The following is a 17459-nucleotide window of genomic DNA, read 5'->3' as shown; positions in this document are numbered from 1 at the left end:
CAAATACATTATGATCAATACAGTGAGAAAAAAGCAGGAAATTGTATATAATGTAAAAGTGTAGTCAGAATAAGTAGAAATGACACCAGTTTTTATTTCGTGAATATTTTCCATAGCACAGGTTTTTCCATTGTTACTAGATTTACAGATATGTATATGAGCCATTGAAGGCTTTGTGTTAAGCAGAGTTATATGAACCGAGGCGAACTTGTCACAAAGGACCAAATCTGCAGTTAACCACACAAGCAGGGTGAATCCACAAGAAGGAAAAATGAAAGTACTCTCCCCCAACTCATTGCGTAATGTATATGCGGTTGAAAACCGGAAAAGAGATGCTCCCCGTTAAATCTGCGCTGGCTAAGGCACTGAATGTGAATACTGGAGGGACAGAGAGAGCAGGTGAGAACGTTTGTCCCTCTGCAAGGTGACGGCGAGGTAGGAAACGAGATTTACCCCCCTCTCCCCCCGAAAGCCTCCTCTAATCAGGATAACATAACCCCATTGCCCTTTGCCTAGCATCTGTCCCGCCTTGAGTCTGTGCCCGCTAACGTGATTAGCACAACAATGTTGGGAGACCTTCCTGTGTACTCACATAATCAAGCCTGTTGTCTTTCTATGCCAAGGTCTTTCTGTTCTCAGTCAGAAACGAGACCAAGAGACCAGACGGTCCCCGCCTCGGCGCCAGGTGTCCTGAAGGCATTTATTCTCCACTCCGATGTGAACGCTGGGTTGTCAGACAGATCCTTCTGAACATCCCACGCAGTGCGCGCCTCTCAACTGGGAAGCATCTTTGACGCAGACTATACTCCTTAATGTTGTCACACTTTCCCAACAACTCGCCATGCAAACACAAGTGCAGTAGTACGAGTACGAGTATGAGCAGAGAACTTGTATTTTCTCTTCCGGCACAATAAAGAAAACTCGCTCTCGTCCTCCTCTCCATTGGCTGTGTGCGAAACAAGACAAGTGATCGAGTCATCTGCTTCTTTACCAGCGCTAATTACCTCCTTTAGTGCAAATAAGACAAAGCACCGACATTCACAGGCTGATGTTTAACATAATGAAAATGCGATCCACAACCCTTAACCCCGCGCTATAAAGGAAGTTAAACTGAGAGAAAGAAGTAGGGACGGTCATTAGCTGGAGGCTAGAGGAGCGGCCTTTACTGCAAAGCCCTATTGCCCTGCAGCCCGCTGTCAACAGCCCCTGATTTGTGTCTCGTCCCGGGCTGAGGATCTCTGCACTCTCGTTTCGCATTGCTTAATTAGATCTTTCAGAATCGGTCTCCTCTCCTGCACCCTCCAGGCTCCCGAGGGACTCATAAAATAATAGCAGGGCTGCAGCGCTTCAGCCGTACTGTCCTCGATGCCGGTTATTTTCTGGATACGTGCCCCTTGTTTTATAGAAAGACATCATTAACACCTTTCTTATTGACTTTGCAAGTTACCATCATGTCACGTGGGGACACGTGAAGCATTCCTTCTGCTGCCCTCTGACCTCATTTGAGATTCAAATTGAAGGTAGGTGAAGTCATATAATTAATAGGGTGCTGTAAGTGAGTGCATATGATGTATGACAATGAAAATGACCATGAATTAAACATTGTGGCAAAAATAAATTAAGGTTCTGGACACATTCTGTGCAGTAATCCTGATATATTGTGAGATACTCCATTGCACCCCATTCAACATTGACATTATGCATCATTTTAGTTCATGTAATTTGGCAAAGTTTTACGAAATGTGTGAGTGAAAAACAAATTATTAAGAAGATAGTTTACCTTAATTCAACAAATATTCCTCCAAAGCATTTGTTTTATTATTATAATGATATAATTTAATAGAGAATAATTGTATTCTTGGTTTCAACACATATTTTTTATGAAAATTGTAAGTATTGAAGTTTTTGCTATTTCAATGATACAAAACAGGTAAAAGCAGCAAATCCTCACCTTTGAGAGACTGGACCCTCTTCAATGAAGGACTAGTGGATATTAACTGAAGGTCAGTCAATTTATCTCAACCTTGAGACAGGAACACTGAATATCTTTAAAAAAAGTTGGGGTGATTAAGAACGTGTTACCTTAAAGTAAAGAAGAAGTCAGGGTGACTTGCGTGCACCAAGTAATGACGTTCTACTACTGCTAAAGTAGTCCTCAACTGAAAGTTATTCTCATTAATTCCATTATTTGACTGCAACTTTCAGTATGTCATCAATACTATAAGTACCATGTTCATTTAAAAACTGCATTTGTCAATAACGGCAATACTTTGCTCGGGGTAAAGACATTTAACTTAAACTTAAAAGATTTTGCTCTGATTCTTTGCTTATGTGACTGTGGTATGGGATGCTCTAATATTCTCTATATGCATTCCAAGGAAGGTGTTTTGGGGGAAAAATATTTCCTGTATATTTAAAACCAAAACACCCAAACTGCTCTCATCAATGTCACTAAAACTTGCTTGGTGCTAGTTCTGGACACTTATGCTTGATTTAATCTCCACCGTTGATGTGGTTGATCACTCTATTTAAATTGCCAGGAAAGAAAAATATCTTATAGGCTTACTACTATGCTAGCAGAAGCTTTTTTAGTTGCTCTTTAAGACATTTTTCCACATCTGCATCCCTCACCTGCGGTGTTACCCCAGAGTCAATGTTAGGGCCACTGCTATTTTCTGTCCATATGCATAAACAGATTTTCATAGAATAATGTTCATGTGTCATTTATTATTCATTAGAAAACAACCTGCTCATACTGTCCCTCTCAATTCCATTGTTTTGAAGTCACTTAAGTAGTATATTCCTGGTTTCTCCATCTGAGGGAAGCCGAAATTCAATTTATTGGTTTTAAGACCTAATACATAATGTAGATTTTATCTTTCTTTGTTTTCCTGTCAAATGTTCTATATATAAAGAAGTCTAAGGGTATTTCTTACCATGTTTTTTGTTAGACCAACATTCCAAAATACACAGGTATTGAATTATTTGTCATTTTCTCACAAATTTGCATGAAGAAATACATCAGCGCTCATCTCCTCTTGACTCAACAACAGTGCAACCTATTAAGGTTTCAGCCCAATGAAAATCGGCCACCTCTATTTCATTTAAAATGTAGATAGAGGACAAGAAAACACCCTCCCCACCACTCTTGCCTCCTGCTGTAAGTTTTAGAATTGATTTCAAGATGTGACTGATAACTTTTAACACTCTACATGGTCAGACTCCCAGGTACATTATAGATATGTCAATCCCACGAGTCGCAGGGCGGCCTATAGATAGAGGTCTTCTGGTTGTTCCAACAAATTGCCTGATGACCGAGAGTGGCCTTTTCAATCACGGGGCCTCAGTTTTAAAACTAGATACATGGGCACATCAGGCTCTAACCAAAAGCTTCTCAACTGTATCTGATTGTTCATCTGGATTTATTAGGCTACCATCTCTGTGGAGCAAGCTTTTATTCTTGTTTTATTTGTCACATTTGTAATTGTATCATATTTGTATTGTTTTGCTCTGCTTCCTCTTCTGTTTTTCATGGAAATAAGTGTCCTTTTTTACATTTTCATTAAAAGGTGAATGCTGGAAAAATAAATGGAAACTAAATCAGATCAAACTTTAGTGTTTAGAGCCCCCGTGCATTCCCCCTACACACCAGGCAGCACCTTTCATAAATAATCCTCCAAAGCATCGGGAAATCTGATAAAGTTCCATCCATCTATTGATGCCCCTCCCAAGGGCAAAAGAACATTCATAACAAGATTAGGACTGATCTAGCACATCATAATTCATAAGGAGCACGGCTGGACTACAACCTGGTCACAGGCTGTAGGTGACACTATCTGTGGCAAGCCACAACAGATCAAAAAGGGTAGAGCAGGGTCATAAACAGAGGGTGGGGTTTGAGTTGTGTGGCATTGATAGATAAGGTGATAAGGTCAGAAACCAACAAAGTGCAAATAAGGCGCAGAGTTGTTGGCATGGGAGTTGTGAAAATAAAGGAGGCTAAACAATATGAAAGCAGGAGGCTAGGAGATCCAAGGCCAGAGTCCAAGAAATCTCAGCGACACAAGAAACTACAGAGAGCAGAGGTCTGAATATAATGGGATCAATGGCTGTGTTCGGGTTTAAGAGGCGCCCTTGATGCTGCTTGCCGTATCATTACTGGCCAGCTCTCAGCACACTGGCCTTGATGCTCGTCTTTTCACCAGGCGCCTTCATTCTGCCCTGTACTCTGTTCTAAGAAGGTCATGTGGGATTTCAGACTCAATCGCTGAGGTTCTGATGTCCCAAAACTGTCTTTATATTTGCTGCTGTCCGCAATAACCTTCAGTACAAATAAATAAATAAATAGAGTAGTGCTCTGGCCAATGCCCTGAAAGGCACATTAGTGTTGTCATTTCCCTGATGTTTGGTCTCCCTCTGGAAAAACTGGCTCACAAATATAAAATTGCCTCATCATGGAGTGAAATTCTTCACGGAGCAATAAGAGCTCTCAGTGAAAGACGCTGCAATAACAGACATAAACACCATGTCGCTAACATCAGACGTTAATGCGTTTACTGCCCATCACTGTACAAAGTAAATGACTAAACAAAGTATTCTTTGGTGTGCGTTTTTTGTTGTTGCCTGTCTGACCTCATGGATAATTTAAGGCAAGCCTGTAGGTATGTACATAAACAGAGGACTGGATAAAAAGAAACCCGTTGAGAGGAGAGACAAGTTCCCCTGCTAATGGAAGCACTCACACAGGGACAGTGCAATAACAAGACATCACACAGGCTTAATCGACTTATCACAATGACACACAATGACAGCGTTCCTACTGGGAATCCGGGGCTGACCTTATACTCAAAAAGAAATCAGCACAACAGTTTCCTCGAAACATTAGCAGCCACTTTCTTAGCTGTAGCTAGCTAGTTTAGCAAGCCTGCGTTAGCTCCATGAGGCACTTTAGCTGATGTGTTTTTGGTTTTGGAAAGAATTAAATAGACCATACATACACCAGCCTGGCACGTCGCCTCAACATGTCAGGAAATCCCAAACTTGACAGACCTGCTATGCCGAGTTACTGTTGCTAAGCTATGACTCGACAATCACCGTGAGGGGGAGAGGTTCAGCAAGCGTTCAGTTATGTGTCACGTTAATGAAATATATGATTTTTTTTTTTTATTATTAAAATGTAACATTAACTAAAAGATTACATGTCTGCTTACACACACACACACACACACACACACACACACACACACACACACACACACACACACACAGTATATATACACGATAGAGCCCCCTACCAGCTTTGCGTAATGGCATGAAGGACTGACAGGTTTTTCATTCCCAAGGCTGACACACCACCTGAAGAGCGTAACCTAATCTCATTTTCACCCCCCCACTCATACTATCCTTCACAGCTCCACCTCCGTCATACTCGTTCTCTTCCATTCAAATCATTTTTCATTATCATCGCCGTCATCCATCAAGCAGCTCCTCTATCCTGCAACTTTAAAATATTCAAAGTGTACAATAGGTATCGACATGTTCTGTTCTTTGCAACTATCCGCCCCTCTGGCTCTGGTATTTCTTATTGATTGGAGATCAATTTCAAATGACATCTCCTCAGTCTTTCATTTCTAAACATTAATAACAGACCAGTAGTCACTCAGATTATTGTTGTTCATCTCTGCACTGACTGGACTTTACTTGAAAGCATTTTGGGACACCCTATATCCTCATTTCATGAATTCACTATTCTCCTGAATTCCAATTTTAAATTTAAAAACAGACCAACAAGTGATATTGAATTAGACTGTTTGGCGCCACGGGGCACTCTTAACCTTTTACCAGTACATTCCCTTTGTCTACAGTCCGAACAACCCATCCTCACTTTCTGCTTTTAACTTTGTTTTCTCATTCTAACCCGGAGCTGTGACTGTTTTCTCTGCATCTTTATCGCCTCAAGTAGAGACGGCCAGTGGACCATTACCAACGCCTCTGGGGACAACCTGGTGCGCGCAGAAATGGAGAGTGAGATAGAGTAGGGGGGCCAGCTGAGTACTGATGTTCGAGCACAAAATAAATGAAATACAAGTGTTGCAATTGTCGAAGTAGCCTGTGCCTTCCAGCATTTGAGAGAGATGAGGCCATGTCAGCAAGTGTTGTTGTCTTGTTCTCCAAGGAGAGAGGGGGGGAAGAGGAAAGGTGCAATTTCTCAACAGTCTGCTTGCATTGACCTTTTGAATTGTCCTCCAGGCAGTTCAGGATCAACTGGCAGATTTGCCCAGGAGAGAGGCGGATGAGTGGACACATGACAAAAGAGAGGAAGGAAAGCAAATCTCGAAAAAAAAGAAAAGTACGCAGTAATAGACTCTCAGTGGTTGTAGTGTGGTATTACTGTAGTCTGTAGTATATTCAGCAGTAAATTGGGAACTATTACGATTTTGCATCCAACTGTGTTGCACAGACTCATTGTTAGCGGAAGAAGCGTGCATGGCATGGTATTCTTTTTGTTCCATTGTGGGAATTTCTAAGGGGCACTATATCGAGCATTACATTCACACTCACAATGTGGACACTCAAATAAAATGGCGTAAATATAGTGCACTTTATAATAAATCCACACCGGTGGGCTTCTAACTGCCGCACACCATAGGCATACCTATAGGATTGGCATTGTTACAAGTAATTACAACGTTAATCGTACAATGGTGGCCTAGGGTTCGAGACACTGACCACCGTGAACCACAACGTCCTCAGTTTGATACATTTTAGAAACTCAATTGTGTGCATTCTTTCCGTGGTCATTATTGCTGGAGCACAAAGTATTTCTGATATCTAAAGAGTCGTCAAATCCTTAGTCAGTCCTAATTTGGGTGGAAACTTTTCGAAGAGCACTTGAAAGGAAAACTGACCTTCAGAATAGCACACCAAGTGAGTTCTGTGATTATTTCTTGCTCAATGCTTGAAAGTGTGCTAATCAGTCAAATCACCCGCTGTAGTCCTGCATACTCTCAGCTCTGCATGGTGCATGGCTGACCAACCGGGCTGGAGACTAAACCATATGCAAGTCCTAATAAGGAAAAAGCATTTTGGAAAAAGTAGAACTACTTATTTCTAAGTGTCAAGACAAATCAACACAGGAATCACTCAGGATTAGCAACAAAAAAATCCTGTGCCGAACTACAGACAGACAGAGGTAATGTCTGCTGCAGACCGGAAAGCACCAGGAGAAAATCCTTTACATATTTGCCCAGATTTTTACCATATGACTGAAATTAGTGACTCATTAAAAGAGATTAGTTCAGCTTTCCAGATATGCAAATGAATAGAATAATTGCAATTTTGTCATTTAATGCATTCTAGATTGTTAGAATTCATAACACTCCCTCAAAACTGAGCTGTTAAGACCCTGTTGAACTGTAACTTCAACTTTGCTGATCGGTCGAAGAAGTGATTTGTAGGGCAGATTCTGCAGCAGAGGCACTCCAACTAGCAGAAACAATGGGCCATAAACACCTGTAATATTTGCTCAAATCAAGCACCTCAAAAGAAAAATGTAATTACCACCTTATGTTTGTCTGCCTCCACTTAGTCATGTTTGTCATGTCTTTGCAGAATATCATCAATTCATCTTTTTAATCTCTTAGTTTCGTGTGTGAAATAAGCGTGTTAATTATTGAGTAATGGCCAAAATTGTGTTTTGTGAGGTCACAGTGACCTTTGAACACCATTCTAATCTGGACGTTTGCACCAAATTTGAAGACATTCGTGCAATTTGTTCCTGAGATGACCTTGACTTTTCACATTTGACCTCCAAAATCGAATAATTTCATCATCGAGTCAGATATCCTCCATAGTTTGGTTGAGTGTAACGCAAAATGGTTAACGCAGAGCTTATATTCTGTGCGACAGAAGGTAGAAAGCTCCATGTCAGCGTGAGTGCGCACGCGACAACCGGGATAAGGTCACCCCTGGAGGCTCTGAAGGATGGTCAGCGATGTAATCAACCATGTGGTCAGGCTATAACCTCTACTGCAGACAGACACACTGGATAACCAAGAGGTCCGATTAATTTGGTCTCCATTCGGTCTGTAGAAAAAAAAGAAAGTTGCTCACCAATGAGCCATGCATCACCATTAGGAGTCTGGTCAAAGTGCAGGCCCATACTGCTGTTCTGCAGAATGAACATGTTATAGAGCCCTCCAGGTCAGCAATAAAATGTGTTTAGCCGATTGAGACTGGCATCATAAATTAACTGTACGATAATCAAAGGGGAAGTGTGTATAATTGAGGCTATGGAGATGCCTTTTTAATGTTCATGTTTATTGCTCCAGTGGTGTTTTGCAGGACAGCAATCACCTGCAAATACCTTTTGTTTTGCATCTTTGCTGTGCTGTTAGAATAATTTAATTAATTGTGATTCCCATTTGGGAAGATGCAGCTGACGAGCTGCTGTGATGACGCACACTGGATAGCTGCCTCCTTCTAGAACAGGGGTGTCAAACATACGGCCCGCGGGCCAGATCCGGCCCACCAGGGGGTCCAGCTCGGCCCGCCGGATAAATATATACACACTACCATTCAAAGGTTTGGGGTCACATAGAAATGTTCTTATTTTTCAAAGCTTTTGTCAATGAAGATTACATTAAATGAATCAGAAATACACTATACATTGTTAATGTGGTAAATGACTATTCTAGGTGGAATTGTCTGGTTTTTAATGAAATATCTACATAGGTGTATAGAGGCCCATTTCCAGCAACTATCACTCCAGTGTTCTAATAGTGCATTGTGTTTGCTAATCACATAGAAGACTAATGGATGATTAGAAAATCCTTGAAAATCCTTGTGCAATTATGTTAGCACAGCTTAAAACAGTTATGCTGGTGAGAAGCTATAACACTGGCCTTCCTTTGAGCTAGTTGAGTATCTGGAGCATCACATTTGTGGGTTCGATTATACTCTCAAAATGGCCAGAAAAAGAGAACTTCCATGTGAAATTCGCCAGTCTATTCTTGTTTTTAGAAATTAAGGCTATTCCATGCCAGAAATTGCGAAGGAGCTGACAGGCTTTTGCCAACATTGGCCTAACGAGGAATACAGTGATGGATAGGATCTTTCAGCAGATTTAGATAAACAAAAGAAGCATAAAGTAAAGTCATTTGTCGCATTTTCAGTTGCAATCGACGAGAGCACTGACATTACTAAAGATGTTGCTCAACTGGCCGTATTCATTCGTGGTGTTTGTCGGGTTGTTAGCGGTGCCCGAGGAGTTCCTTGATTGATTCCCATGAGAGACACCACTACAGCGAATTACATCTTTAGCGCTCTCGTAGAAGCTCTGGACCGGGTCGGAGTGGAATGGACCCGTGCTGTCAGTGTGGCTACAGACGGCGCACCATTAATGATCGGGAGAAAAACAGGCGTTTATGACAAAATTCACGGAGAAAGTACAAGCTGCAAATGGAGGATAACGTTTTCACTGTATTTTTCATCGCGAGGCATTGTATTGCAAGTCGTTAAAAATGGATCCCGTCATGAAAGTGGCGTCACAAAGCGAGGGAATCTGTAGCTGATGTCTGAATTTTTGGTCTTTATGTTTCTAGTTTATTGTACAAAGACCTTAAAATAGGGTTTATAATCCAAAAACCTTCACCAATGATTTAAACATAGAGAAATATAGTCGTTATGTATGCGTTTTTTTATGCTGTGATTTTACTGGTCTGGCCCACTTGAGATAAAAATGGGTAGCATGTGGCCCCTTAAGTAAAATGAGTTTGACACTCCTGTTCTAGAACATACTGGAGGCCAGGAAAGCTGAGGAAAAACCCACTCTAAACATGTGGAGAAAGAGGCTGGGACCTTGTTGCAGTCCTGCTGAGCTGTGGCTCCCGGGTATTGCAGAAATCCATAAACCTCGCCCTTTAGCACTCAACAGCACTTTATCAGCCAGTCATCACCCTCAGAGAACACATCACACAGCCCTGAAAGACATGCTGCCTCCCAATAGCGCAATTAGCCCGAAGCTTCCAGAACAGCAAATATAATATCAATAAGTGCTGGATTCACTGTGGTTCATAGGTCTTTTTATATCCCCATCCATCACAATCAATAGATCTTATTTTCTGCATTAGGTGAGTAACATGCCATTTAAAAGTTTGGAATCGCCTGCCACAAAAGCTGGATTGGGTACCGCCAGATGGCAGATAGGACTTTCTTCATTTGGTGTCTGCGGTATTCTGTTTTTATCTCCAGTATGTTAAAATTGCAATTATTCAAATAAAGTAAAATAAAAAACACCAATATAACAGGTGATCCAACTTTTAAACGGCAATGTTTTTGAATCAGTAAGAGCTCAGACATAATCCATGCACAGTGCGTACTTAATGGATTCTTTATCTACTTGGTTTTACATAAAAATCTAATGTTTGTGGACACATTCATGAATTAATATTTACATAATATCTAATTATACGCATGTTAGATTAACTACTGAGCATATGTTCAAACTCAGGTGCGACTCTCCGAGGTTACGGCTCCTGACGATACACATATGGCTCCTCATCGCTGCCCTACATTTACCGCCTACAGGGTATTCACACATTCCTCTGTAAAGCCCATTTAGCTTCACTGCAGCATCCAGGCCTTGAGGGCTTCATCCCAGTTAGCAGTTCCCCTGTATAGAGATGAGAAAACATATAGTCTCCCATACGGTGGTGCAGCTATATGCAAATCAGATTTTTTTTTATCCCCTCAACTGTTGAATGAGTATAGTTTTAGTCTAGAGATCGTCTGACCTTCTCTGCTGGGATGCTTAAAACATGATCTTGGCCTCAGCTCTGACCTACTCTTTGTCCTGCCTCTCAGCACCCCAGGAGGAAGAAGATAAAATAGAACAAATTAATGGGGCTCCATTTATTCATTTCCTGTATGCCCCCTTCGAACAGAAAAGCTAAATTTAACATCGCTGCAATGGAAGACGACCTGTTCAAAGTGTTTTACGGTCTCTTCCTGATACAGTCTGGGGTCATTTCTCGTCCCTAAAACGGATGAGCGAATAAATAAATAAATGAATATTAAATTTTCGAGGATGACACTGCAAATTATACCAGCTAATGAGACCTGAGATGGAAGTCTTCCTCGCTGGACATAGAGGACAGGCAGAGCGGCTTTGTGTCTGCGACATTCAGAGAAGGAGAAGACAATCCAGCGACAGGCTTTTCTGATTAGATTTTCATTAGCCCCTTGTTATCAATGACTGATCCCATTAACAAGTCAGCATGGCGACATGCCCCTGTGGTAAACTGAAAGGCCCCCAGGGATAGTGGGCGCCGCCGCATAATAACGCACGCCATGGTTTGGTCATCCGTCTTGACACGAAGCTAATGAGATAGTCACGAGAGGAAATCTGTGGCAGTCGGCGAATGCTGACAGTCTTGAAAGTCCTTTCCAAAAACACTTCCTGGGACAAACATTATTGTCATACTACATGTACTTGAAAGATATTTGTAGTTTCTAAAGCTCCACTCAAAGTCAACATTGTAGTGATTTAATTCTATGGCTCTCGGCACACAATATCCCAGGATAGTAGACTCAACAGTGATAAATCTGCATAATAAGCCATTCAAGCAAAACAACCCTATACACAATCTGCTCGTTTTCAGTCCACACGGACACACAAACGCACACGCTTGTACACCTAATCTAGAAAGTTGTGTCACAGTGGTGTCAACAGATGCAGCTTAAATAGCCTTCAGCATGCTTTTTAGTAATTACTCGGCTTGTTTAAAAGAGCCTTCACCAGTGCCATCAGCAAAGTTGTCCACCCACACTGTCCCTCCAAAAACACTTAAGTCCCAATAAAGTCTGCCATCCATTTCCCTGATGGATGGAAACACCGCTACGGTGCTCCAACAATGACAAAGCGTCTCTCCGGCTCTGCGGATTTGTATTTTAGGAGCAAGTTACCACGTCTGCAAACACCGCGTGGCGTTTATTTAGTTGTACTCCCTAGCATGAGCGCTGTGGACAATATCACAGAGCCGTATAGAGATAGAGATTGTGTCCACTGCGTCACAAGGAGGAGCTTTAGACGCTGATAGATGGACAGGTGCCAAGCTCAGCCCAAGACGAGGCCACAGTCTAGCGCGGGATAGATAAATCTGGGTCCGACACTGATAGGCCGCAGAGTCATCATAATGACAGGCAGGCTGGAGCCAAAGGCGGGAGGCTGCAGTTACGCCCATCCCAGAGGTGTAATGTGCTGGTGATTAACTGTCAATCCCCCCCCTCCCACCCCCCGCCCCCCCCGCTCCGTTTTGTGGGCAGACGTTCTATCTCAGTAAGAACCACTCGTCATTGTGACAGCTACTGTAGCCCTGACCTTGGCCTCCATCAAGAAAGCTGCAGACATTTTCCAGGAAATTTCCATGGATATATATAAACAATAATACGGACCCATTAGAAATGTGTTTTGTTTCTGTTGTTTTCACCTGAGACACACATATATATTATTTTTTTCTTTATCATTGGTTGTCGGTGTCTGGCTTCCTGTGTAGCGAGCTGCCATGTTGTGCATAATCTTTCTTGGGGGGGACATTCGACAAGTGGCCTGGATGAACTGAAAATAAAATGGTGGTAAGAATGAGAGGTTCTAACTATGGGACCCAAGGGACCGCCGAAGTGCACAACATGCATTAATATAAAAGTGTTATAGTAGGTGCAATATGGAGGATGATGATTTGTGTCTGATTTCTGTCCGTGTTTTTCTGTCCTTGTCTGATTGTTCGTATAGTTGGTTGTTATGCTCTTATGTATTATTTTGTATTCATCGATTTATTTGTTGTTGTTTTTTGTTGTCTAGTTTGAGGTAATGTGTAACTTGTATACACTTAAAATAAAATGATTGAAAGAACAAAGGGCAGTGTCCTGGAAGAGGACTATTTAGGCTTCTTCTTTTTTTAATGGAAGACAAGTTGACGTGTCACCGTATGAAAAGAACAGGTGTAAATCATCTGCTGTGAATTCAGGGTAAATTAAGTTTGAATTAAGCATTTAGAAAAACATGTCTTCTGAGCAACCACGTCAAACCGCTCAGCTCCAGCAGAACATTTGTTTTGTCTTCTTGGTTTAGCGCATGCTGGCTGACTGTCACACGCATGGCTCACTGGGACTGAATAGAACAGAACACCTGTGCTTTTCTTTCTTTTTTTTTACAGTGACAAGTCAAAATATCTGCTGTAAAGAAAAAGGTCTATAACTCAAGGATTCATTCCCACATACCTGCAATCACATACAACCCCTCCAGTCAGCCGGTAACCTAAATGAATTCTACTATTATTGTGGGAATGAAGGCAATTAGTGTGAACATAAATAAATATTATATTGTCCAGGTGAACTCAAAATGGAACTGGGATTCAGGCTTACCACGGATGTGCAGTACTGTAGAATGATCTATTTCCTTTTTTATTTTATTTCATTACAATTGAAAAAGTATAACGTCTCTTTGACATGTATCAAGATGGCAGAGGCAGAAAAGTTTGGATGTTTGTCCAAACATGAGCGAATAAAACCCGAACTACGTGCATGGCTTAAACCTCCAAAAGGTCAGTGAGAAATGTCGGTGAACTGAATCTTTTGAATGCATTTCATTGAGAGCCATCGAGGAAGAGAGACAGGAAACATTGGGAGGAAGAGCGGGGGACGACATGCAACAAAGGTCCCAATTCAAAAATCACACCATGGGCGTTGCAGTTATGTGGTATGAACCTCCACCAGTAAACACGGGCACCATACTGAACTTTTTTAACATTGCCTCTGTTCCATTGAAGTGTCCCAATATGCCATGTGGCAGTGAGCCAGGATGTACAATAGCAGTGTCTTTTTAACTGACTCAACTAAGTGGAATGAAGCCGTTTAACCGCAATTAATTAAACGTGTGCTTTTCCTTCAAAATGTCTGCTTTGAATAAGGCCTATTAAGTTATACTTTAATGACCCCCAGGTGGAAAAATGACCAACGCTTGTGACCCGTCCTAACCGCTGGGCAGGATTACTCCCGACACCCCAAACTCCACACATGAAAATGTTAATGTTTGAGTGCGTTGACCATGATAGCACCACTGTGCTGCCAGTTAAACACCAGCGGAGGAGAAAACATGCAGATATAGGAAATAATTCAATATTCATACTGTAGTATTCTGGAGACGGTGGTTGCCACCTTGAAAAGGAAAGTCTGTTGTTTGGGGAAAATACCTGCTGGGACGAATACGATGGAAACTGATTTCACCACCATCTTTAACACAATAGATGCTACATTTGTGATGAATGTGTATATATGGGCAAAAACATCCATTATCTGTGTACAAAAGAAAAGCCGAGCCAGTTAAGACACTTTTTTTTCAACGTGAAAGTGGTTCTGGTTTGTTAAAGCTTAGCAGAAAGAGTGCTTTTCTTCCACGGTTTCTGTCGAAGGTCCCATCGATTACCTTCGCCGGCTGAGAGCAGAAAGGCTTTTTTTTTCTGGCCCTCTTTGTGGTGCCTGTCTGTGGTGTGACATCCTTGTCCTGACAACAAGACTATGTGAGAGGCAAAACCAAAAAAAAATGTGGCAAAGCAGCACAGACAAGTACTCACTGAGCCTTTGTTTTCATCACTTCATATGCACACTCAATACAATGAAGTGTGGTTGAAACAGACACAGAGAAAACTAATTTGGACTCCATTTTCCTCATGACTCTCTCTTGCTTTCTGCTCCCTACGCTGCATGTAATCTGTTACCCTTCTTTTTTTTCCTTCCGTTTTTTATTTGTATTCTTCTCCTCAGTTTTGCAGTCTTATTCTCAATGTATTCCTCTTTTATCTGTGCACCTTGAGGGAATTAATTAGAGTTGGTCACAGATGATGGGCTATTCAGGGTCCGGTATAGTTGTCTGTTCTCCAGCCTGTTGGACTGACAATACAGTCAAGTCTCGGTGAAACAAACACTTATTTACTTTGTAAATGGACCAAAGAGAAATAAGAAAACAATCACTTCTGAACTCGAGCATATTGCACTCCTCTTGCTCTGTTAAGTATGCTCTCATTACGTCGTGTAATGAATTTACAGAATGTCGGTCTCGCCATCTCTACTGTGGCTCTCTGGTAGTTTTTGAAAAAGATCAGTTTAAAATAATCAATAAATCACATCACACAAAACTGTTTTCTTTCTCTGAAACTCTAGTTTCAAAATCTCTACAGACATCTCAGACTCCACTTCTCCTCGTCGTCTGCCAGGGCTTTATCTCTTGCTTAAAACGGATCAGAAAACTGTCAACTGCCAAACTCTGAAGAGCAGCAGCGAGGCCATTAGGCAACCGTGGAGTCTGCCGCGTTCGCTTCAAGAGGGTTTGCGAGCGAGCAGCTCTGAAAAAGCCCTGCCAAGCCGCCGCCTAAAGGGAGCGCCTGCAAGCTCGGGGCCCGACTTCTGCCTCTACATCGAGGCTGAGCTCGTCAGCCAGTGTGTCTGCAATCAACAACAGAGCCAGATGGACAGCGACCGAAGGACCCCTCGGCTGACTCTCCAGATTATGCAGTACAGAAGTAAAGCAATGACTTTGTGAAGCCAGGAAGACCTTAGTTTGGTTAGTTTAGCCTGAACAGGTGCTCAGGCTCTTCTTCCTGGTGCTTGTTTCTAGTCAGAGGAAGATAGCTGAGCATGCATGTGCTTTTTTTAAAGGGAACACTCACGCATATGTGCTCTTTCACTTTGAAACCACGACCCTTGTTCACACCTGGAGGCTTCACAGTACAATCACAGTCCACTGAGGACCAAAGCGCTGTATTCCCTGTTCGGATGTCCAAAAGCCAGGCTACAGACATCCTCACTGCAAGGACGTTTCCAGGACTTCAGCAGGAAAACATTAAAATATCTACTCTATCATTGCATGCAGCACATTGGTTCGGAGTATGAGAAGAGATGAGGAGATGCTTAAGATACAGTATATCCCCCTTTTATTAATTGCAATATGTGTGTAATTAAGTCAGAGAGAAATCACTTTTATTGTGACAAGATGTTAATAAAATGTGAAATGTCACATGAGATAGTTCATTAAAAATGTTAATTAATTCCCTGCAGTATCTCAGTGTGGAAGGGTCAAACATCAACCAGAGGACTGTATATACTGTTAGGGATGCTGTGTGGTCCAGTCTGATGCAACGATGAATGTACCTGACAGAGACGGACATGAGACCGTTCCCGCTTCTGTCCCACAAGTCTTATGAAAGCTTTATTCAGTTATTTTTTCCCCGTCTTCCATCTGCTTGCTGGTGTGTTTTGTATATAAAAGAGCTGGAGGTCTTGTGAGACCAAGTGCCAAGCGCGCCCGAAAGAGAACAGACTGTACGTTTTCTGTGTGGTGCCGCGACCTGCCAAGCGTCCCGGGGCGGGAGGTCTCCATGAGATGAAGCGCAGCTGAGCCGCGGGGAAGGATAAGCAAAGAAGGACGGGCCTGAACGCCAGCAGCATGAGAGCCTTTGAACCCGGTGAGTGGGCTAAACCTTCAGGATTTACAGCTGCACCCTGACACTGAAAACAACCAGGCATGAGCCATGTGTCCATCCACATGCTGCATATACATTAATAATATCTCCTGCTGGGTTTTATTCTAACACACACTGTATTACATTCTCACATGCACGCATGAACACATTAATTATACTATATCCAGCTCACGCGCTTACATGTCGGAGCTTATTTAAGCCTTTCTTCATCGTTTGAAGTGCTCCTCCGCTCCTCTTGGCAGCGTAAAGAGGTTCGACCCGCAAAAGCCCATGGAAACAGGATTAGTCGAGGCCCACTTCCTAATTAATTGTCGAGGTGTTTGGCTAATAAATCTTGGTTATCTGGTCCTCTAATCGTAGAGGAAGTGGCACGACTTTGACCCAGCCGCTGGAAATTTTTAACAGTCTGTGCTTTCTGTAATCAAGGTCCCGAGAAATGTGGAGGGAATATCTGCTTTATTTTGCTCTTCTCCTAATTCAATTAAAAACAGATAGTTAGATTAGCCTCTAATTGGCTGACTGTAATCTGCACTAACTTTTGTCTGTGTGTGTCTGCGTGTATGTGTGTGTTTTTTAGAACTTTTCTTGACACGGGGTAGGCGAGGACAGTAACTCTAATAAAAATAAAAAAAGTAAAGTGAGGGATTATCTGACTGCAGAGCACCTGAAGTTCGACTGAAGAGGTACACATTGTAGCGCACTGTAGCTGGAGTGTCTTGAGACCGGCATACTAGCAGACATTTGAGTAGAAAAATGACGCTCTCACACCCAGAGGCATACATGCCGACAGTGATCACAGGTTGTGCGATAGCGGTGGCTGGTGTTCGACTGCTCCTGCCCTGACACCGACAGCTTGCCTCTCTCGAGAGTTGCAGACAAGATTTTAGTCTAGCGCTCGAGGTCTGTTGCAACACGTCTGTGTGG

The 17459-nt window shown here is 42.3% G+C and overlaps 1 protein-coding gene across 2 annotated transcripts in view; it reads right to left on the bottom strand.

Annotated features, from left to right (window-relative positions):
* Nucleotides 1–17459, bottom strand: part of ptprub (protein tyrosine phosphatase receptor type Ub) — a gene marked incomplete at both ends in the record, with an annotated part of 146356 nt that overhangs the window by 69076 nt on the left and 59821 nt on the right. The gene's annotated exons all lie outside the window — the stretch shown is intronic.

Source organism: Taurulus bubalis (assembly GCF_910589615.1).
Source record: "Taurulus bubalis genome assembly, chromosome: 12".
In the NCBI taxonomy this organism is placed as follows: domain Eukaryota; kingdom Metazoa; phylum Chordata; class Actinopteri; order Perciformes; family Cottidae; genus Taurulus; species Taurulus bubalis.
This window is presented reverse-complemented; position numbering and strand designations above follow the sequence as displayed.